The 22,925-nt window shown below is 42.6% G+C and overlaps 1 long non-coding RNA gene across 3 annotated transcripts in view; it reads left to right on the top strand.

Annotated features, from left to right (window-relative positions):
• Positions 1–22,925, top strand: part of LOC113252518 (uncharacterized) — a 512,658-nt gene that overhangs the window by 50,562 nt on the left and 439,171 nt on the right. The gene's annotated exons all lie outside the window — the stretch shown is intronic.

Raw genomic sequence — 22,925 nt, 5'->3', positions numbered from 1 at the left:
AGAGATACACGTTTTCCCCCCCCGTATTAAAAAAGAATCCAATTAATCTGAAAAGAAATATGTTGTCTCAACTCTCAGCCATTGAACTCTCTACTTCGTATGGGGTGGGATGGGCTCAAGGAAGACCAGCATAGTAGGCCCTGCATCTGTCCTGGTCACTAGACAGTGGGCGCCCAGTGCCCACTCCCAGGGTGACTGAGACTAAGAATCAGGCCCCCTTGGGGGGTCTCCTGTCAGGCTGCCAGGTGACTTCTTAGAAACAGTGGGAAAATGAGGTGGCTGAGGCCGGAAGTGGTTCTCCAAAGACAACCTCTATCCTCTATGTTCAGTGTCCTTTTGTTTGTTTGTTGTACTTCCTGCCCCCCTCCTTAGTCTGGAACACTGCCCCCTCCTCCTCTTGCTTTATTAGTCTCAGGAGTGGGAGTGGTTTCACCCTATTGCCGATCTCGAGGGGCACCACCATTCTGTGCTTGGTCCCTTGTCCCTGCCTACACCTTGTATGTCGTCTTTTTATAAAGGCCTTTTCCTTGTCATTTCAACTACTTGGGTTGAATGTCCTTGCTGCTAGTACCCTGATAGATAAACCCCTTTTCCATGCTATGTTGGCTCCTCTAATTTCATTCCTTGGTGGCCTCAAGTTTTTCTGCTAGTTCATCTTATGCCTTCTGGCTGGGCCAAGTTACCACATTATTGGTGAGATGGCCATGGGCAGGGCCCCATGATTCTATCAGCTTTGGCTTTATCATCTGTTAAACTGAGATCATAATTATCTGGCCTCTGGACCTCACAGGGCAATTCCAACCATCTAAAGAAATAATGAACGCCAGAGAGCTTTGTAAATTATAAAGCACTACACAAAGCAAAGCTGCTATTAGTATTCTCATTTCTCTGCACTCACACCATGTTATCACACCTGCTTTCAGAAGCCTGTCCCCCCAGAAAAAATCCTTAGTGATATAGGAAGTACACCTGTTCTTCTTAGATTTAGAAGAAGACAGATTCCAGTAAGCCTCACCTGGAGGTTGGAAAAGAGGCTAAATCATGGGACTTGTACACATGCATCCTCAGCAAATCTCTTCTGAGGGACAGAGCAGTGGAGTATCCTGGCTATTCATTAATTTAACAGGCATCTACCAAGCATCTTGCATGAGATGGTGTAGGGAGATAGCCTAAGGTCTTAGTCAGCTAAGTAAGGAGTGTGCACATGTGGTAGGAGAACTTTCACCATGGATGCCTTTCAATACCATAGACTGGGTAGCTTAAAAAACAGAAATTTATTTGCCCACAGTTTTGAAGGCTGGAAATCCAAAATCAAGATGCCAGCGTGGTGGGGTTCTGGTGAGAACTCTTCCTGGCCTGCTGTATCCTTCATTCTGTATCCTTACATGGCAGAGATAGGAAGCTCTGGTGTCTCTTCCTTCTCTTACAAGGGCACTAGTCCTATCATGGGGGCTCCAGCATCATGAACTCATCCAAACCCAATTACCTCCCAAAGGCCCCATCTCCATATACCATTACATTGGGGGGTGGGTAGGGCATATTAATTTCAGGGGATAACACAGTTCATTCCATAGCACCTAGTATGCTGGTTATCCCATCATCTGGGAAGCTTGTTAAAATACCAACTCACATCCTCCCCAGTATGTCTTGGGTGAGGTCACAGATTCTGTTTTAATATCCAGGTGTGTCCAGAGCAGGTGGTCTCTGGACCATAATGTGACAAACTTCAGGGGTAATTCTTAGGAGTGTGAGACTAAAAGTTCTGGCTTTAGTCCTTGCTACCTGGGTGATGGAGACTAGATTATTCTCCATTGTCTCTGTCTTTGAGGTATGCAGTTTGTTCATCTGTAAAATGGAGATGGTAATAACACATTGCCTCTTATGGGGTTTCTGTGAGAGTTTTAAATGCTTGTTTAATTATTTGTTATTAAGTATTAATTTATTATTAATTATTCATTAATGGCAGATCTTAGATGTTTTTTATTTGCAACCATCATCACCAACATCATCGGGTTACTTTCTCTGCCTTCCACATGATCGTGTAGTCTGGATCTTGTCCCCTTTTGGTCTTCCACACTTGCATCAAGAGCATGCCCCTCATTCTGCCAACTGAGGAATGCATGGCCATCCCCAGGAGTGCCCACATGTGGTAGGAGGACTTTCACCATGGATGCCTTTTACTAGAGTGTCATTTCTCTCTTTCATAGCCACCGATCAGACAGACTGGGCCTGGGCTAGGTCTTACCTCCCATGGGGTCAACAAAGGCATGGTTGACTTTTGTTTTCAACATGCTCCCAATGATTTTTTTCATGCTAAAGTTAACTTTGTCCCTTCCTGAGACAATGGGCAGGAACATAGCTCATCTGTCATGGAGCCACAAGATGGCGGTGTTTCCCTGTCATGGCCCAGAGGCCCAGTGACTCTCCCACGTTTTAGTGTCCAAGCTTCCTGCTACCAGGACCAGGTCTCCCTGCTGATTGTCATGATGTCCCTATGGTTCATCTTTGGGAGCTGGGCAGGACAACTCCGCCTTCTCTCAATAGAAATCTCCTGCCCCTGTAGGAACAGGACTTATCTGAGTTGGCCCAAGGAAAGCAATATTCCTTATTTCTAGATGGCCAAGCCATTGTTTGCTAACAGCTTTGGTCCGATTTTGGAGAACCGTGTCCAGTGGCTCACAGGAGTCAAACAGTTGATTCTCTGGCTTTGGTTAGTTTTCATTTCTCTCTTCCTTATGTAAATGCCCCCATTTTTGATAAATGAAACCCCAACAGTTAGCCTCCATAATATGAGTATAAAACCACTTCCCACACTATTTGAGGTGTGAAGAGTTCCTAATAAACTGTGAATTGCCTGAGAATAGAAACATACTACAGGCAAAATCCTCTGATTTGCTACTGAAAAGGGATGTTAGGTCTGCGCTCCACCTTAGCCACCTTGGAGGTAGTTTCCCTACAGCTTACATGATGCTGATGCTGGGCTTTAGTTCCCCTCTGTAGCCACTCATTTTTCTGAGCTGTTCATGTCCACCTTTGCTTGTTTTGCCTAGATCTGAACTACTTGTTCAGATACCCCAAACTGAGTCTTTTACCTCTTCTCTACTGTATTTATCTCTGTGTCCCCAGGTAATTTACACCAGCAGGCAGCACAGTTAGTTAACCTAAAATCAGGCATTGGCCATGGGTTTGATTCTTGGCATCATCATTTATTTCCTTTATGTTCTGGGTAAGTTACTCAGTCACTCTGATCTGGAGTTGTGTCATCTGTAAAATGGTAATAATAGCAGTTACCTACATGTCAGTTTGTTGGGAAATGTAAATGAGATAGTATATGTGGGGCGCTTGGAGCAGTGTCTGTATACTTAATAGAGAACTTTATTATATGACTTAGCCTTGTCAGAAGGTCCTGGGAAGGAAGAAACTCAAGGAAGGGATGGAGGAAGAAGAGACAAGCGGTCTGAGTGGCACCCTTTGATTGGATCTCAGGTCATGGAGTGATGGAGTAAGGCAATGGTAGTGAGCTTCATGAGGGCATCTGGACTGGAACCACGAGGTAGGGGCTGCAGGCTGCTGGTCACTCAATCTGATCTTAATACTGCTGATAAGCCATTGACGCTGAGCCTATAATGAAAAGCCTGTACTAGCTCTAAGGTGTGTGTGCACAGTCATTTGTGTTTTTCTCTTTCTCCTTTCCATCCTCATCCTGTGTTCTGGACATTTGTAATCACTCATTATTTCCAACACACTTGCGTTCCTGTTTGCCTAGTGCTCTCTTCTCTCTCAGGGAAAGCCCCCCTCCTCTGCAAGGCCCACCTCTGTGACTTGGTCTTGAGATCTTTTCCAGGCCTCTGCCCCCATAGCCTGCTGCCCTCCTATACCCATCCTGCCCACCCCTACAACTCTAGGGTGATGCCTCCTGAGTTTTGTGCCCTGGCCCCTCATTCATTTCATCCCCTCCTGGCCTCCTGCACTTAGAACGTTTAAACATTACATTAAATTACATTGTAAGAGAAAGAATACCACTACTTTTTGTAAAAAAACAAACAAACAAACAAACAAAATATATATATATATATCGAACATTAAATCTAAGGCTCAGATTCTCTGACAGCCTTCCTCACCTAATCCTGACACCCCACATCCATTTTGGGTTGAGGTGGGGCAGGGCATCCAATGTTATCTCTTCGAAGTGTATCCTTCTAGACTCTTTGCTATTACATTAGTTTGTGCTTGTGTGTGCTTATCTTTAGCACTCTTTTATGTACCCTGATAACAGCATTTATTGCATTATGTTGAATGGCTTGTTTCCATATCTGCCCCACCCAATAGGCTACACGCTATTAAAGGGCACCCACTGTGTCTTATTTTTATCTCCAGGACCCACCACGAAGCCAGGCACACAAGGGGTGTGTTTTTGTAAGTAGCTGTCCAGCAAACAGGTGTGGTAGAGTGTGTGCTGGCTGGCGTGAGGTGGGGAGAAGGACAAGGCAGGGCGTGGAGGGAAAAAAACCACAAGAGGAAGGCATAATTGGAGTGTGACCTCCCCACGTTGCTAAAATTCCCAGAAGACGTCTTGGATCTCTACAGAAGCTGTAAGAAAGGGCAGGGTTGGAGTGCGCAGCTGAGCAGAACACTGAGTTAAGTGCAGGCGCTGATCCCTGAAAGACCCAGCTCAGCCGGGGAGAGAGGGCGACTGGAGGGAACAGGATGTGCGTCGTGTCAGCAAAACCTCCCAGCCCCGTGGCTGCGTGTTAAGATTCGCTTGGTCATTAAGATTCAGCGGGGAGAAGCAGAGTCTCTCTGTTTTGAAGATGCCTATTGAGAATAGACTGTACAAGCACAGATCTGGACGGTGGAAGGACTCATGAATTATGTCTCAAAACCTATGGGAAAAAGTGGTGTGAAACGGTTTTTGTTATTAGAAGTGTATTTTATTACCATAGTTTGGAGGGCTGGAGCCTGGAAATGCTTTCTCCAGGACCCTCCCCACAGGTGGAGAAGGTTTTCTGTATTTGTAGGCTGTCTGCTTTCCTATTAATCATTCTGATTCTCTCCTCCTGTGCATATGTCATGTGTCTCTCTATTTGAAGACTTTATCGGTATTTATCTTGTAGGCTTTAATAAATCATTTGCTGATTGCGTGTGATCCAGGGTAGTTTACATGAATGCAACACTACCCTATCCCTACTTTAGTACCTTGCTTTGACATGTCTGTGTAACTTCTGTTCTGGATCTCTCTCTGAAATGGGAGCTAGAGGACAGGAAGAATTGGCTATCTCATAATGCTTATTTGGGGAGAAATGGGAATTTAACTTAATTGAATTATCTGTAGTCATTATTTTATTGGGGGATGCACATTAAAGCAGAAACATTTGTTAAAATAGAGTAAACATGGACCCCTGAAAATGAAGTTTGCCTTCCAGTGGGGGGTGTGTTTAATCCCTCACACTTCTGAGGCCCTTCACTTCATGGCATGTTCGAAGCCAGGGATGGGCAAATTATAGCCCGCCTCCTGTTTTGTAAATAAAGCTTTATTGGAATGTTTGTTTTACACATTGTCTAGGGCTACTTTTCATGTTACGGTGGCAGAGCTGAGTAGTTGGAACAGACACCTTTGGGCCCACACAGCCTAAAACATTTATTCTCCCATCTTTTACAAAACAACTTTGCCAGTCTCTGTTGTAGACATGTCATGGATATCAGCCCGTGGTGGTGCCCCAGCTCTGTCCCTGGGGCCCTCTAACACATGTTACAACTCTGAAGACAGCTCCTTCAGGGACAATACATATGAACGTGAATGTGAATGTGCACACATCTGTATACGTGTGTGTGTGTGTGTGTGTGTGTGTGTGTGGTGTAGAGCTGTGCACCCAGGTGCAAGGGGAGTTCTTACAGGTTGTACACCAAGCATGAGAACAGTGGTCATCTGGGAGTCAGAATTTTATGTCATCTCTCTCATTCTATGTGTGTGTGTGTGTGTGTGTGTGTGTGTGTGTCTTTCTGCAATTACTGTGTACTAGTTCTACAGCAACAGTGACAAAATCCTTTCTTCATGTGTTGCCTAGTTTTTGTTGTATGGTTTGTGGAAGAGTCCTGTCAGGGGACTGAGGAGGGGAAGTACCCTTGTGTCAGGGGCTTGCTGTGTGCTGTGCCATATGTGAGCATGTGCTTGCAGCTGCCCTGATTCATGGAGAAGGAGCAATTATAGTTATCTTTCTCACATGAAAACAATAAAATAAGTTTACATATATATGCACATATACGCACGTATAAAAATACTTGTATGTAACGCTTTTTCTTCCACCTCTCCCCCTTTTCTGTGCAGCCTTTCTTTGTTTTCTCTTTAAGGATTGTTATCTTTTTTATTTTTAATATTTTTCATGGAGCCCATCGCAGGGCTTGAATTCACGACCCTGAGATTAAGACCTGTGCTGAACTCAAGAGCTGGACACTTAACTGATTGAGCCGCCACCAGGTGCCCCTATGAATTATTATTTTTGGTCAAAGTAATGAATATTGAAGGCTTTAAGCAAACCAAATGGTATCTTTTTAGATTGATTAGTTCATCTTCTAATAGGTTCCCTGCCCCATGAGAAGCTCTCATCAGTTTCTCTGTGTACCCCGTGCTAAATCATAAGCCATGATGACCATCTTTCCACAGAAGCCTGATTCCTTGAGGGCAGGGGCAGCATGTAGTTCTGCACCTGGAAGGAGAAAGAGAAGAGCCAACCATGATGTTAGGCTCCTCGCATGCATTTTCTCATTTAGTCCACAAAAGGGGCTGGGGTGAAGTCCTTCACACTCTATTTGGCAGATTGGGAAAAATCACAGAGATGTAAAGCCATGTAGCCCATAGTTATAGATGATGGGGCTGAGGTTAGACCAGCTCTGTCTGACTTCAGAGCTCATGGTCTTCCTATCATGTCATAATTTGCCCAGTGGTTAACAGAGAGAAGGCAGAAAGAAGGAAGGTCAGAGGGGCTTATAAATTTGGAGGAAATAGACACATGAAGACATGGTGATGCCATGGGATTATGTGCCACACTAGAAGGACACGACCTGGAAGTAGTGTTCAGTTCTGCCCACTGGGGCACATGGGGGGAGGGTGCAGAGGTAGGGGAAAAGTAACAGAAACATAGGGGAATTGCTTACATTTTTTTAAAAATTGAAAATGAAAAGGCAGTTTAAAAAAAAAATCTGGAAATTTACTGAGAAAAAAATTAGCTTTGGTGTCCTCTCATTCCAAATTTTGTTTCTGAGGCAGGGATAATGCTCCCTTGTGTTGGCAGCAGGGACGCTGACAGACCTGATACTGGTGTGAACTCCAGGCCCTAATAGAGATCTGCTCCCCTGTTTTCCTGCCATTTTCCAATTGAAAACATGCTAAATACTGACAGGTTTTTGGCAGGCTCCAAGTATTCACCAGGTTAAAGTCATTACACTGGAAACGGAAGAGTCAATATTCCTGTTTAAAGAGTTGAACTCAACTTGTCTTGGAAAGAACACTTGCCTCATCCTCCACCCACCAGTCCCCGAGGAGGACTTGATTCTCTCACCCGAAATAGTCATCTCTTTATCACACCAGGGTGCTTGTGAGGCCATTATGTGGGATTTCTGGAATGAAGTCCTTATTGGAAGCAGCGGCTTCCTCCCCTTTCCTCCCCCTCCAGGAACTTGCGGAATGTGATTTTCCATTTGGCTGGAGTGGTTCTCTTTATGGGGGCTTATATTTGGCCTGGTCTCCATTCAGCTTTCTTCAGAAAGCCCATGGCTGCTGTTGTTTTGGCTGTGTGGACCAGCAAACAGAGTTGTGAATTGAGCCAATCTTCTGGAGAATGCAGGCTCCAAAGTTTTCAGCTCAGCGTGTCTGGAAGACCGAGCCAATGATAAAATGGTGGAGATGGGGGCTTGTGTTTCCCTTATTCAGCCACCTTCTCAAGGAAGGGGCTGTTAAGGTCCAGGTACTTGATCAGCATCTCAGGGAACATTGCTAGCAGATGCTATGCTAGAATCCCTGCCTCTGTCCCCAAGGCCATTCCCACCTATCCCTTCCCTGTGTGTCCCTGTATCACTCCTGCAAATATTTTCCTTTCAGGTCTAAACCCAGTGAGTAGGAATTCGGGGTCCAAATATTCTGGGATTTTGTCCTTTTCTGGCTAATTTTTGTGAGAGGGAATCACATGGAACACAACAAACCAGACCAGACACTAGGTTCCAAGCACATTCACAAGATGCTGGGGGAGGGAGCTTGGGGTTCAGAGCCAGAGTCAACTTTGTCACATGTGAACATCAACCTAATCACCTAGGACTGGGAGCTGCAGCCAAGTCACTTCTTTTTCTAACATCTTGGTTTCCTCAAAGGTACATTGTGCCTCATACTAACCTTTGTCATGGGATAGTTGTAAGGTATGAATGAGAGAATGTGGGAAACACTTGGTACTGCTGTGCTTGCTCGCTACACGTTGGCTGCCTCACCTCGTCTTCCTCTTCCTTCGGTGCAGATTTGTCACTTTAATTATGTTCACTTTTGAGATTTCTGAAATCTTGGGGGTATAGTAAGACAGGAAAAGAGAGAAAGGAGAATATTGAGCGTTTACTGTGTTCCAGGCCATGTGGTTCTAGAACCGTCTTGTCATTAACCCCAGGATATTCTTCATAGGAGAAGGGATGAGTAGTAGACTCTTTCTTTGGAAGCTCTTAGGTGAGGCCATTTATGTTCTCACATGTTGTCCAGGAGAATGTTAAAACAGGCCTTGAATGTAGTTCTTGTCCCCTGTTCCAACTTCAACCAAATCCAGGGGGGTAGAGATATAAGAGTGGGGGCTGAATCACTTCATTTCATCCATCTGCCTGAGTTCAGACAAACTTTAGACTCCCCACATGCCTTACCTTCCTTGTTCACTTCCACCTGCCCCTAAATTCAGCTTAGCCCCTGGCATGGGTCATCAGGCACCATTTGGCTCTTGGGTAGGCAACATGGGAGAAGTGTGCCAAGATTAACCTCTCCTTAACATGTTTCATGGGCGAGAGCCCTTGGGTTCAAAGAGCTTTTCTCTCTCTCTCTCTCAGCCTTCGATTATGACACCAAAGACCAGAATGAGGGAGGGAGGAGGGAGAGAAAACAAAACCTGTCCCCATACTTCATGTCCTTACACTCGAAAGACAGAGGTGTCCCATGAGAGAGAGAGAGAGAGGATTACTCCTATCACAGGTAAGGAAGGTGGGCCCTAGAGAGCTTATACAACTTCCTCAAAGCCACATGGTAAGTGGAGTTGGGTTTTGAGCATAGGTCGTTCTGATTTCAAGGGCCATGTCTTTCTCTTAGTAGCCTAACCTTAGCTTTGGGTTTCCAAGGACCTGTGTTTGAATGTCATAATGTAGATTTTTATAAGCTTAGTTCACATTGGAAAATCAAATTCTGAGAGAAAGCCTGTCCGCTTTAGATCTTAGTATTAATTGTCTCCAGCTACCATGACAAAATACCACAGGTTGGGTGGCTTAAGTAACAGAGATTTTTTTTATAATAATATTTTTTATGTTAGTCACCATACAGTACATTCCTAGCTTTTGATGTAAAGTTCCATGATTCATTACTTGCGTATAACACCCAGTGCACCATGCAATACGTGCCCTCCTTCCTACCCATCACCAGCCTATCCCATTCCCCCACCCCCCTCCCCCCTGAAGCCCTCAGTTTGTTTCCCAGAGTCCATAGTCTCTCATGGTTCATTCCCCCTTCTGTTTACCCCCCCTTCTTCTTCCCTTTCTTCTCCTACCTATCTTCCTACTTCTTATGTTCCATAAATGAGTGAAACCATATGATAATTGTCTTTCTCTGCTTGACTTATTTCACTTAGCATTATCTCCTCCAGTCCTGTCCATGTTGCAGCAAATGTTGAGAAATCATTTTTTTTTGATGGCTGAGTAATATTGTATATATGGACCACATCTTCTTAATCCAGTCATCTGTTGAAGGGCATCTCGTCTCCTTCCACGATTTAGCTATTGTGGACAATGCTGCTATGAACATTGGGGTGCATATGGCCCTTCTCTTCACTACATCTGTATCTTTGGGGTAAATACCCAGTAGTGCAATTGCTCAATCATAGGGTAGCTCAATTTTTAACTTTTTAAGGGACCTCCACACTGTTTTCCAAAGTGGCTGTACCAACTTGCATTCCCACCAACAATGTAGGAGGGTTTTTTTTTTTTTTTCCCCTCATAGTTTTGGAGGCTGGAAGTCCAAGATCAAGTTTCTGGCAGGATTTGGTTTCTGATGAGAGCTAAATTCCTGGGAGGCAGACTGCACTCTTCTTCTTGTGTCCTCATATGGAAGAGAGGAAGCTCTGGTGTCTCTTCCTCTTCCTATAAGGGCACCAGTCCTGTGGGATCAGGATCCCATCCTTATGACCCCGTTCAAACTTTGTCACCTCTTAAAAAGTCCCGTCTCCAGTGTAATTACATGAGGTTAGGGCTTCAGCATATAAATTTGGGAGACATTCAGTTACAACAATATTCATGTCAGGGGTTCACAGAATCAGACATGATTTTTAGGTTATAGATTCTGATCGCAGCCTTCTTAAGGGTGGTTAAGGCCCAGCTACAAAAGCGAAGATGATAGGGAGAGAGTTGGTGAAAACAAATAAGAAAGCAAGTCTTGTTTGAAACATTGTTTCCCTGATTTTGATTTGCTATGGGGAAACCAAGGCCTGATTATCCTGCTCCATTCACCCTGGCTCTGTTTTTTATCGTCGTGACTTGGTTTCCCCAAGTTGTAGGTAAAGCAGTTGGGACTGTGTTAGGTTATGCCAAATACATATGAATGTTAACTACTATTCTCCTATTTGCTATGATAGTTATTAGTGCAGTTAACCAAGTATTTTCAGATCCCCCTGCCCCCTTCCAGGAGCAAAGCATTTCTGAGCCCCCCATGCCACCCCCATCCCCCATCCCCGAGTTAGATGTGGTTATATACGTTGTTCTGGTCAATGAAATGGGAACGGAACTGGTACATATCACTTTGGGTGGAAGTTTGAAGATCCAGTGCATTATTCAGCCACCCTCTTTTTCCTTCTGCAACCAGCAAAGCTCCAGATGGTGGCTGCTCTTTCAGTCTGGGTCCTAGAGGGGCAACGGTATAGAGCAGAGCCCCCAGCTGGTCAGCCATGGACAAGTAGCATGAGCTAGAAATAAATTTCATTCTTTTAAGCCACCAAGGCTTGGGGGTAATTTGCACTGTGTCATAATCTAGTTTATTCCAGCTGTTTTCTGCTGCAGAATCAGCTCTCCCTCCTGTCTACACTGTGGGCTCTGAATCACTCAGCACCTGGGGGTTCTGTGTTGCTCACTTTTTCAGAGCTATTCTATAAGACTCAGCCAGCAATTGAGAACTCATTTACCAAATCTGAGTTTTGGGCTTTGACTTCAAATATCTCATTTAAGCCACAGAATGACTCTATGAAGTAGATGGTGCTATTATCCCATTTTATAAAAGAGGACACCAGAACTCATAGTTATGAAAGTATCTTATAAGAAGAGGCAGAACCAGGAAGCGAGTTAAATCTTGAACCCAGATTTATTCAACTCAAAAGCCCATTGGATTCCCACATTGGTGTGCCTTCTCAGGTGCTTGTGGGTGTTTAGAACTCTGCATCAGGGTCTGAGCTGTCATTTAGTTGAAGACTATCAATGGTCTGGTCCAGGGGTCAGCAAACTGGCCCATGGGCCAAATCTGGCCTGTTGCCTGGATTTATAACTAAAGTTTTATTGGAACGTGGCCATGGGTATGTGGTGCTTACATGCTCTAACATTGGCTTTGAATAGTTGTGAAAGAGACCATTTGGCCCACAAAACCTAAATATTTGCTATCTGACTCTTCAAGAAAAGGTTTGCTGACCTTTAATCTAGATGGGCTATGCTTCATTTGAAAACCTAGGAAACTGAGACTAGACCAGTGGAGTATGCATTAAAATAGAAAATGATTTTCCTGCAAAGCTGTATGGTGAACCATTAACCATTTTAGGGTCTATGTGCATAACTGTGCTAAGTTATATAATTCTAACATACCGTTTATTTTTCTCTGCATTAAAAAAAGATGGCTGTTTTTGCTTTTCTTTAAAAATCCTAAGAAGTTTTTTTGATAACCCTAATGAAATGGAAATTAAATGAAAAAATCAACTCTTGAATTGTTTTGAAATGAATTCATATATAATATTAGTTGATACCATATGTCATATATGGCATTATCCCTGTTTCGTTTTATTTGAGCTTATATCTTGAACACATCCCATGTCATTAACATTTAACATAAATGTAATTACTGATGGCTGCATAACATTCTGGTCTATAGAAATGCCGTAATTTATATAATCATTATAATATATAGGTTTATTAGAAAAGTTTTCCATTATACTGAATCTCTATACATAAATCTCTGTCTACATTTATCATTTTTCCTTGGCATAGATTCCTAAAAGAATTCCTGGTCAGAGGATATTAATGGTTTAAAGGTCTCAACTCATTTTATCAGTTTCTTTAGAAAGGATTGCCCGTTTATATTTTACCTTGAGGATGAAGATATCTGCCTTACTACACTCCCCAAACCATTGTATATTGTTCTAAGTCTTTCCTATGATGATATGTAAATAAGTATTATGTTTTTAAGGATTTATTTATTTATTTTAGAGAGAGAGGGGGAGAGAGCAGGGGAAGGGGCAGAGGGCGAGGGAGAGAGAGAATCCTTAAGCAGACTCCCAGCTGAGGGCACAGCCTATCTCTGGGCTTGTTTCCAGGACTCTGAGATGATGACCCGAAATCCAGATTTGGGTGCTTAACTGACTGAGCCACCCAGGCACCCCTATTATATTTTTGTTTTAATCAGCATGTTTTGATCACTGTTCAAGGTGAACTTTTTTATATGATACTAATAGTTATGTTTTATGCTCTGAAAATACTCAATTCCAATTATATATCCTTTTACTGATAACTCAAAATACTTTTAGGACTTCCCTTGTTGTATTTGTGATTACATTTTATTTAGTTTTACCATTGTCATTTGTTGGTGTTTTTTTAATTGGTTGGAAGTGGCTTTTCTAAGTATAACCCCCATCTTCATCCTACCCTGTGTCTTCCCTCCCCTCTGAGTGCACTTATTGTCATTCTAGTGATCTTCATTTCCTCATGTCAGCCTTCTTTTCCTGGGCTTCGCATTTTCTTTGCAAACTGCAAAGTGCTGTATAAATGTTGGCAAGGGTACATTGCTCATTGGTGACCCCATATGTGGTCACCTCAGCATCAGCTTTGACAGCCTCATTTCCTTGACCTTCCATTGTTTTCATCTGGCCCATCCCAAATCTTCAACACACCCATCTCATGTTTAGGTATGAGAGCACTTCTAGAGAGAATCTCAAAAGTGGAACCATTCAGTGCATTTATTTGACGCTTACTCATTGAGCATTGGCTATGTTTGAGGTACTGTTCTAAGTGTTTGGGATATGTCCCTAAACAAAGAAGGACCACTACCCTTGGAGAGTTTGCTTTCTATGGGGGAGATATACAGTAATCAGTAAACAAATTCGGTAAGTAAATTAGGCATCAGTGCTGTGGAGAAAGAAAAAGTAGAGCAAAGATCAGAGGTGGGAGGGCAGATGTAATTTTAAATGGCATGGTCAGGTTAGCCTTCAATAAAAAGTTGAGACTGGGGCAAAGACCTGAAGTAGGTGAGGGGGATGGATTTGCAATACCTGAAGGAAGAGCATTCCCAGAAGAAAACAGCCCCCGGGTAGCCCTAAGGCGAGTGTAGCTGCAGGAAGGAGGGGAGTGGCTGGAGCGGAGCAATAGTGGGGGAGGTAGGAGGGGATAAGATTAGAGAGGTAAAGAGATTTCAGGCCAAGGAAAGTCATCCAAGGTGTGTGGATTTCACTGTGGGGGAAACGGGGGACTGGAGCACAAGCACAGTGTTTTAAACAGAGGAGTGACTTGATCTGACTCAGGTCTTAAAAGGCCCACTCAGGTGGCTATAATGGGGAAGTTCTGCAGAGGGACAAAAGTAGAAGTTAGGCAGCAATCGAAGGGTCGGTGTAGAGAGGATGGTAGAGTGATGGCTTGTTTCAGGGTGGCAGCAGAGGAAGTAGGGAGATGCAATGAGATTCTAGATGTATTTTGAAGGTACAGCCAACTGGATTGACTGCTAGACTGGATTTCAGGTCTTAGAGAAAGAGGAAAAGAAGGATACCTCCAAGGTTTTTGGCATGAACAGCTGGTAGGATAGGCTGCCATCAACTGAGATGGGGAAGGTTATGGGATGAGCAGGATTTGGGGTGGAGGATTGGGGGTTGCTTTTGGACGTGTTGTATGTGGGATGTCTAATTAGGATTCCAGGTGGATGTGTTGAGTAGCTAGAGTCAAGCAGGTTTCAGGAGAGAGGTCTGGCTCTAGAAATATAAAGTTGGGAGTTTCCAGGAAATAGATGACATTTAAAGCCATTAGGGTGTATGATATCCCATGGGAGTGAGTGTAGGTAGAGAACGACCAGCTCCTCTACAAATGTCTGTGCTCTGATATCAGCTGGACTCTCTGTGCAGACTGCTAATTCCTTTGCTTTTTCCTTGACTTATTAGCCCTGGGTTTTTCAATCTGGGTTACACCTTCATTCTTCATCTCACTTAGTTTTGCAACTTTTTTTTTAATAATAATTTTTTTATTATATTATGTTAGTCACCATACAGTACATTCCTAGCTTTTGATGTAAAGTTCCATGATTCATTACTTGCGTATAACACCCAGTGCACCATGTAATACGTGCCCTCCTTAATACCCATCACCAGCCTATCCCATTCCCCGCCCCCTCCCTGAAGCCCTCAGTTTGTTTCTCAGAGTCCATAGTCTCTCATGGTTCATTCCCCCTTCTGTTAACCCCGCCTCTTTTTCCCTTTCTTCTCCTACTGATCTTCCTACTTCTTATGTTCTATAAATGAGTGAAACCATCTGATAATTGTCTTTCTCTCTTGACTTATTTTGCTTATTAGCATTATTTTGATTATTTCTCAGATCAGATCTTTCTCCCTTTGTGAAGGTTTCTAAAGTATACAACATAGACTCTGAAAGAATATTCCAAGGAAAGGATAAATGCTGTTTGGGCCATGGCAGCACCTTTATAAATGTGTGGCCTCCTATGGTGATGATTTTATAATGAGCAATACTTGTATGTGTGATTTTTTTGATCCGTTTGTTAAAAATGCAGTTTTAGGACTTGTACTTATATTTCATACAGCTTCATTTATCCTACAATTCTCACAGTTGTATACGCATTAAAATTCTAGCTTTTCACACAGGATACACACCAGTAAAATGGAATGGGGCACGGAATCCCAGGAACAGTGACTCCAACTTAAGAGTAATGAAGGAAAGTCCTGGGATGTAGCTGGGCTGTGCTTATTTCCACCACCACATTTGTTTAGAGAGAAACAGAAGGGTGGAAGCCTCCAGAAAAGAGATATTTTGGGGAGAAAGTCTTTGATCCTTTCTTGAGACACCAGAAATACTTTAAGGATTTTCTAAAGACAAATAGTTGGAGAGTAGAAAGACAATTTAAAACTCCATGAAAAACAGAAAGCTATATAAACAGAGCAGTATTATCATTGCCCTTTACTCAGCTAGATAAATCACCCTTACAGAGGAAACCTGGACTTGTTTTTTAAACATAGGGCAAGACGCTTTTAGAGCAAAGTACATTCTTTGGGTAAAGCAACATTTATTGAGCATCCATTGTGTGTTAGTACCTTGTTGAATATAATCACTTTCTATAAAATGCTCAACTTGCCTATGGGATAACTACTAAAATTTCCATTTTTTTAATGCAAAAACTGCAATATAGAAGAGATGAGAAACTAGCTCCAAATTGTGCAGTCACTCAGTAGCATGTTGAAATTCACATCCAATCTGCTTGCTTTGAAAGCCCAAGCTCTCTTCTATCCATGCTGCTCTTTCCGAGGGTCCAGGCAGAACAGTTGCAGAAATGATTGTCAGCCACCTAAATACTATAGATGAAATCAGCGTTTTAATCATAAATACATTGTTAGCAGAAACAGAACTCTAAAATAAAGCTACCCAAAAATGAAGAACAGCATTCATCCCCAGCCAATGCATATTAATTAATAATTAGCCAATTATTCTACCATAGTAATATCGAAGGTAGCATTTATTAGAGTTCTTAAATTGGTGGTTCTCAACCAGGGGCAATGTTGCCCCAAGGGGACATATGGCAATGACTGGGGGAGTGCTGCTGGCATCTACTGGGTAGAGACCAGGGAGGTTGTTAAACATCCTACCAAGCACAAGACAGCCCCACCTGCACCCAAACAAAGAATTATCCAGCCCAGAATGTCAGCAATGCTGAGTTGAGAAACCCTGCCCTAACTAAAGAACATATGCAGTGAAAGGCAACACATGTAACTAGATTAACATGTGGATTCTTTCTCCTTTATTTCTCCAAAAGATAATCAAATTTTTTGAGTGAATATTAATTTTCCAACATTATTTTAGCTGTGTTTTGTTATGAAGATGAAAACTATCCATAATAATCTGGATAAAGCAACTATTTACTGATGTCCTGTCAAGGTCCAGGTGTTTATAAAGCATGTTGGTCAGTGGAGTGTGTATTCTCTGTTGTATATACATACAGGGTATTGGTGTGTGTGTGTGTGTGTGTGTGTGTGTACACACTTGCTGGTTTTGTTGGGAAATATAAACTGGGTTTTGGAAAAAGATACCCCCCACTATCTCCAGCCGTAAGCCTTCACTTCTTCCTATTAAGATTTCCCTTGCAACTTGGCCTCTTTTAAACTCCTATCTTGTGCATTCTCTCTTCTAATCTAATACCTGCACGTACATATCTAAACATGATCAGTGACAGTTTTTGCTGCGGGGTGAGGCTTTCACTGACAAGGCCAGTGAGCGCTGATTTGAGACTAGCCATTGTGAGTGACTTCAGCTGTCTCTTCAAGTGACATCCAGCTACTTGAGAAAGGAGCGATGACGAAAGTTCTTTGGACAGAAAACTTTCACTGACAAGAAGGTGACAGGTCCTTGCACAGCTGGTCTCTGATATGCCTCGGAAGGGGCCCATGGAGTGACTAATTTGAGCTTTGTAGTAGCTGGGAGGAAGTGTGGGGCCCATGCACTCTTAGGGCTTGGAGAAGTCTGTAAAACCAACTGGAAGTGGACGCAGGCTGGAGGAACCCATTGTTGGTAGGTGATAGGCCAGGGAACCCTTGCTGTTTAGAGCATGAGAACACTGAAAATACTCATGGTGAATTAATGTCTGTTGTTTTTGCCTGCCCAGAATCCATTCTTCCTTCTCCTGGTACCAGCACCTCATTTCTCCTTTATTTTATTTTATTTATTTATTTATTTATTTATTTATTTATTTATTTAAATGATTTTTTATTATATTATGTTAGTCACCATACAGTACATCCCTGGTTTCCGATGTAAAGTTCGATGATTCATTAGTTGCGTATAACACCCAGTGCACCATGCAATACGTGCCTCCTTACTACCCATCACCGGTCTATCCCATTCCCCCACCCCCCTCCTCTCTAAGGCCCTCAGTTTGTTTCTCATAGTCCATAGTCTCTCATGTTTCATTCCCCCTTCTGATTACCCCCCCTTTCTTTATCCCTTTCCTCCCCTACCGATCACCCTAGTACTTATGTTCCATAGATGAGAGAAATCATATGATAGTTGTCTTTCTCTGCTTGACTTATTTCACTTAGCATTGTCTCCTCCAGTGCCGTCCATGTTGTAGCAAATGTTGAGAATTCGTTCTTTCTGATAGCTGAGTAATATTCCATTGTATATATGGACCACAACTTCTTAATCCAGTCATCTGTTGAAGGGCATCTCGGCTCCTTCCATGATTTAGCTATTGTGGACATTGCTGCTATGAACATTGGAGTGCATATGGCCCTTCTCTTCACTACATCTGTATCTTTGGGGTAAACACCCAGTAGTGCAATGGCTGGATCATAGGGTAGCTCAATTTTTAACTTTTTAAGGGACCTCCACACTGTTTTCCAGAGTGGCTGTACCAACTTGCCTTCCCACCAACAATGTAGGAGGGATCCCCTTTCTCCACATCCTCTCCAACAATTGTTGTTTCTTGCCTTGTCTATTTTTGCCATTCTAACTGGAGTAAGGTGGTATCTCAGTGTGGTTTTGATTTGAATTTCCCTGATGGCTAATGATTTTGAACATTTTTTCACGTGTCTGTTAGCCATTTGTATGTCTTCATTGGAAGAGTGTCTGTTCATATCTTCTGCCCATTTTTTGATTTGTTTATTTGTTTCTCGTGTATTGAGTTTGAGAAGTTCTTTGTAGATCTTGGATACCAGTCCTTTATCTGTAGTGTCATTTGCAAATATATTCTCCCATTCCATGGGCTGCCTCTTAGTTTTTTTGACTGTTTCCTTGGCTGTGCAGAAGCTTTTTATCTTGATGAAGCCCCATAAGTTCATTTTATCATTTCTCCTTTAGCAAGACACCCCATGCCTACTTTTCATTTGGTTGGAGCCAACCCTGGCCTGCTAGTTCTAGGGATTAGCCAATCAACACATCCATTCCCTCATCACAGTGATTGGTTCAGGGAAGGGTCGGTGACCCAAGACAATCCAATGAGACTCAGTTCTGTGCCTTCTGCCATAATTGTTAAGAAAGAGATGCTCTTTCTCCCTGCTGTCTACCAAGCTGTAGGTGTAAGCTTGGAATTTCTGGGAATTATGATGTGGAACAAGGTACGTCAGAGAATAGAAGAGCTGAGAAATAGAGAGAAAGATACATTTCAGTCCTAATGAAATTATTTGAGCTCCTAATTTAGCTGTATGTGAAGGGCCTTCTATCCTAGACTTTCCATTACACAAACCAATGAGTTCCTATTTTCCCTTTAGCTGATTTAAATTGGCTTCTCCAGAGACAGATTCCTGATCCATACAAATAGGTAACATTTTGAGTGCCTGCTATGTTCTTTGCTCTGTGTGTCTATGACCTCTTTTTCCTCACAGTGACCTCTGGGGTGGGCCGTCCTGGTGCCCCAGTTTAGGCATAAGAAAATCTGAGACTTGGAAAGATTAGGTGATGCCTAAGGGTGGCAACTAGTAAGGGTGGCACTGAAAAGCAAGTTCTCCGTCTTAGAAATTTTCTGTGCTCCATTTTCTGTGTAGAGAGGGTAGAACAGTGTGGGTTTTGGAGCCAGACTGTCTGGAGTTTGAACTGACTACATTTTATGGTCTGGTCATCAGCTCCAGAACAAAGCCCATCCACACTGGCCTGGCCCAAAATAAAGGAGTAGAAAGCTGGCTCTATATACCTCTCCTTCCACTGATGTTCCTTTAGCTTATCCTGACAGCCTCTGGTGCACACATCTGGTGGTCCCACCCTTTTCTTTTCTCTTTCATCAGAGTCAAAAAGCTGTCTTGGCGTGTTCACCCATGTTGTTTCCTGGTGTTATGTACTCTTCCTAGGCCTGTCAGATTGACTCTCTTCATTCATCCTCCATTCTTAGTACCTCCCCTTCTTACTTTTGAGGGCCCACCAGTTCCCTCTTCCTGGACCAGAGAATCTTTTCTTTTTCCCTGGTGAAGCCAGTAGGCTCTCTGTATCATAACCAAAGTCTCACCAATCAGACTTTAGAGGGCTGTATAGGAGGGGAAGGAGCAAGGATTGGGACCCTTGGGTGATCAGGGACTCTATGGTGGTGAGTGGGTTTTGGCTTAGTGGAGCTCATAGTCTAGAAGAGACACACATGCCACAATTAGAGTATGAACAGCACATTAATTAGAATATATCCAAGGTCCAGGGTGGAGAAAGGAGTAATTGATCCAATTGGTGAGGGATAGGAAATAATCAGGGAAGGTTTCCCATGGAATATAATATTTCCACTGGATTTTTAAGGATGGGTAGTATTTCACAAAGTTGGAAAAAAGAGGATTAAGGGGATTCTGTACTGTCAAATATAGTAGCACTAGTAACCTGAATTGAGATGTGCTGCCAGTATAAAATATACTAGATTTTGAAGACTCAGTACTTGCCCCACCAAAAAACCCTGTAAAGTATCTCCTTAATAACATTTTTTATTGATTGTATGTTGAAATGATAACATTTTTTTGTATTTCAGGTTTACTAAAACATTATTAAAATGGATTTTCTTTGTTCATTTTTTAAAAATTATATTAGAAAATTTATTTATTTTTATTTTTCATATTTTATTATATTTTATTTTAATTTAATTTTTAGAGGGGGGAGGAGATAGAGAGAGAGAGGGAGAGAGAAAGAAAGGGAAAGGAGAGAGAGAGGCAAAGGGAGAGAGAGAATATTAAGCAGACTCCACACTCAGTTTAGAGTCTGACGTGGGGCTCGATCTCATGACCCTGAGATCATGACTCAGGTGCCCCACAAAATTTAAAATCACATATGTGACTTTCTTATTTGTGCCTTGTTTTAGTTCTATTTCTATTGTACATCGCTTCTCCAGGCAAAAGAAATAGCAGAGGGACAGAGGCAGGCAAAGCATGAGTGAGGGCAGATAACTGGTTGACTCAGTTGGAGTATGAAGGCTTCAAACCTGAGGTGTGAGGAGAGGTGTGAAACGTGGTTGGAAAGGTAGGCCCAGAGCAGACCATTGGAGGAGGCCTAAGTGATACCCTGACAACAGTGGGAGACATTGAGGAGGTCAAATGGAGAGATGCCATAGGCACATTTATGTTCCTCATCTCCAGGGCAGTCAGCAGAGTGAAGTGTCCTGATTTGTAGAAGACACAGAGATGGTGATTATCCAGGGAAGGTGTATTTCCCATGGCTGCTGTAATAGCATGCCACAAACTTGGTGGCTTAAAACAAAAAAGTCTGAATCAAAACAGGGTAGTTGGGATGGAGATGAGAGAATGTATTTGAACAATATTTCAAGATAATTTACATTAAAGCTTAGAATGATAGAATGTCCAAGATTTTCTTCGCAAAGATCCATAAGTGGGGAGGAAGTGACTGTAGTATAAACATGATTTCTCTGAGTCGATCAATTATTGAACCTGGTAGGAATGTAAGTCATAACAATATTCTCTGTACTTTTGTATATGTTTGAAATTTTCCAAAATAAAAACATTTCAAGAGAAGGTATTCAAGAATATTCCATTTCCTTATGTTAATTACTTATTAATTACATTTCCGTTTTGGTGTGCCTGGCATTTGAGAAGTCCCTTGTTGATGGATTATGGGGTAGCTACAGATTTGGTGTTCTAGTGATATGACACTCTTGTATCACCTGACAAGTAGGCCTAGAGATTTACTTTGTGTGGAGGCATGGGCACTTGTGACAAGATTTTGTCTCAGGATAAATGCCCTTTCATCGCAAGAGAATGGGAAATTCATGTCACCTTGTCCAAACCTGGAGCAGTGAAAACCCACAACCAGCCAGGGTCTTGTTAGAAGGAAACAGTTTGTTTTTCTTAATCATCTCAATGTCACTTACAAGTAGGAAAAAACGACAGCAGTCCCTTTCTGACTCCGTAAACTAACTGTCACAGGGAAAGATGAGCCTATTTAACTGAGGGAAAATGCTGAAATAGTTTTTTAAAAAAATTTTTTTTATTATATTATGTTATGTTAGTCACCATACAGTACAGTACATCCCTGTGAAATAGTTTAGTTGTCTTGTCTCCATAGCAGACAGTTATCAGGGTGGAGGAGGGGGAAACAAAATCCAATGAAATATTCAGTGCAGACAAGAACGTGTGGGTGAGCGTGATTCTGTAGTTTAAACCACGTGCTTTCTTTTCAGATCATTTTTAGTTTTGCTGCAAAGTGTGGTATAAAAATGATGTCAGTAGAATGGTTTGCTGGGTTATTTAAAAGCCTGCATACACCATTTACAAGGTATGTTGTTGACAGTTAAAAATGACATATCTATTATTCATGGGGTCCCCCCCGACATAGAAGAGGTTGCTTGAACGTGGTGGCTGTAAATGAGGGAAGAGAAAAGTGATGGAGTTCATGATGTAAATCCACGCCTAAACGTGTCTCAGTCTATTTCAGGAGCTCGATATTGCAATTTTCCTATGAGGGATGACCAGCTCAGGGACATCCTCCTCTGATATAAACACCACTTAATGAAGTTTCCTTGTACCCTCCAGTCGTTTATTGCAATTCCTTTGCTATATTCATTTTTTTTTTTTTTTGTCTGCCTTCTTCTGACTGTGGTGTTTAGGAGCACACAGCTATGCCAGCTGTTAGCCTTGAAGCCCAAATCCAGTGGCCTAGCCCCTCTAAGGACCAGGTTCCCTGTCTTTAAAATGGATATGATGATCTCTAGCTGTTTCAGGAAGTTTTTGAGAGAATTCAAGGGTATAATGTGTGTGATGGACTTAGCACAGTGTTTGCCCTACGTGAAACACTCGGTCAATATTAGGTACTAGAGAGTTTTTTTTTTTAAATAATTTTTATTAGTTTGAGAATAAAGAGATTTGCTGGGCCTTAAAAACAGCAAAGAAAATGAAACCCATGTGCTGAAGGGTTACTTGTAGACTTGGGGCAGCAGCATTACTGCCAGGGAGCTGGTGAGACTTGCAGGACCTTGGGATCCACCCTGCTGAATGAGCAGCTGCACTTTGACATGATCCCCAGGTAATTTGTATGCATGTTAACTATGAGAAGGGCTGGACACACTCCTGTTACAGGATATGGTAAGGGAGGGTTTCCCTGTGGCCTTGGAGCTGGAAACACAGGTGCTAAGGAAATTATCCATTCCAGACAGCTGTCAGGAGTTGGGGCTAGCCACTCTTTTGGACCCTGACTCCACCCCAGCTTTCTGAGGGTTTATAGAACTGACTCTTCCACCACTCTAAATTAGCAGAAGCCTGGGGATTGGAGGACAGTGG

This window comes from Ursus arctos, unplaced genomic scaffold (assembly GCF_023065955.2).
Source record: "Ursus arctos isolate Adak ecotype North America unplaced genomic scaffold, UrsArc2.0 scaffold_19, whole genome shotgun sequence".
Taxonomy (NCBI): Eukaryota; Metazoa; Chordata; class Mammalia; order Carnivora; family Ursidae; genus Ursus; species Ursus arctos.
Note: the sequence above shows the minus strand (reverse complement) of the source record. Positions and strands in the feature narration are given on the sequence as shown.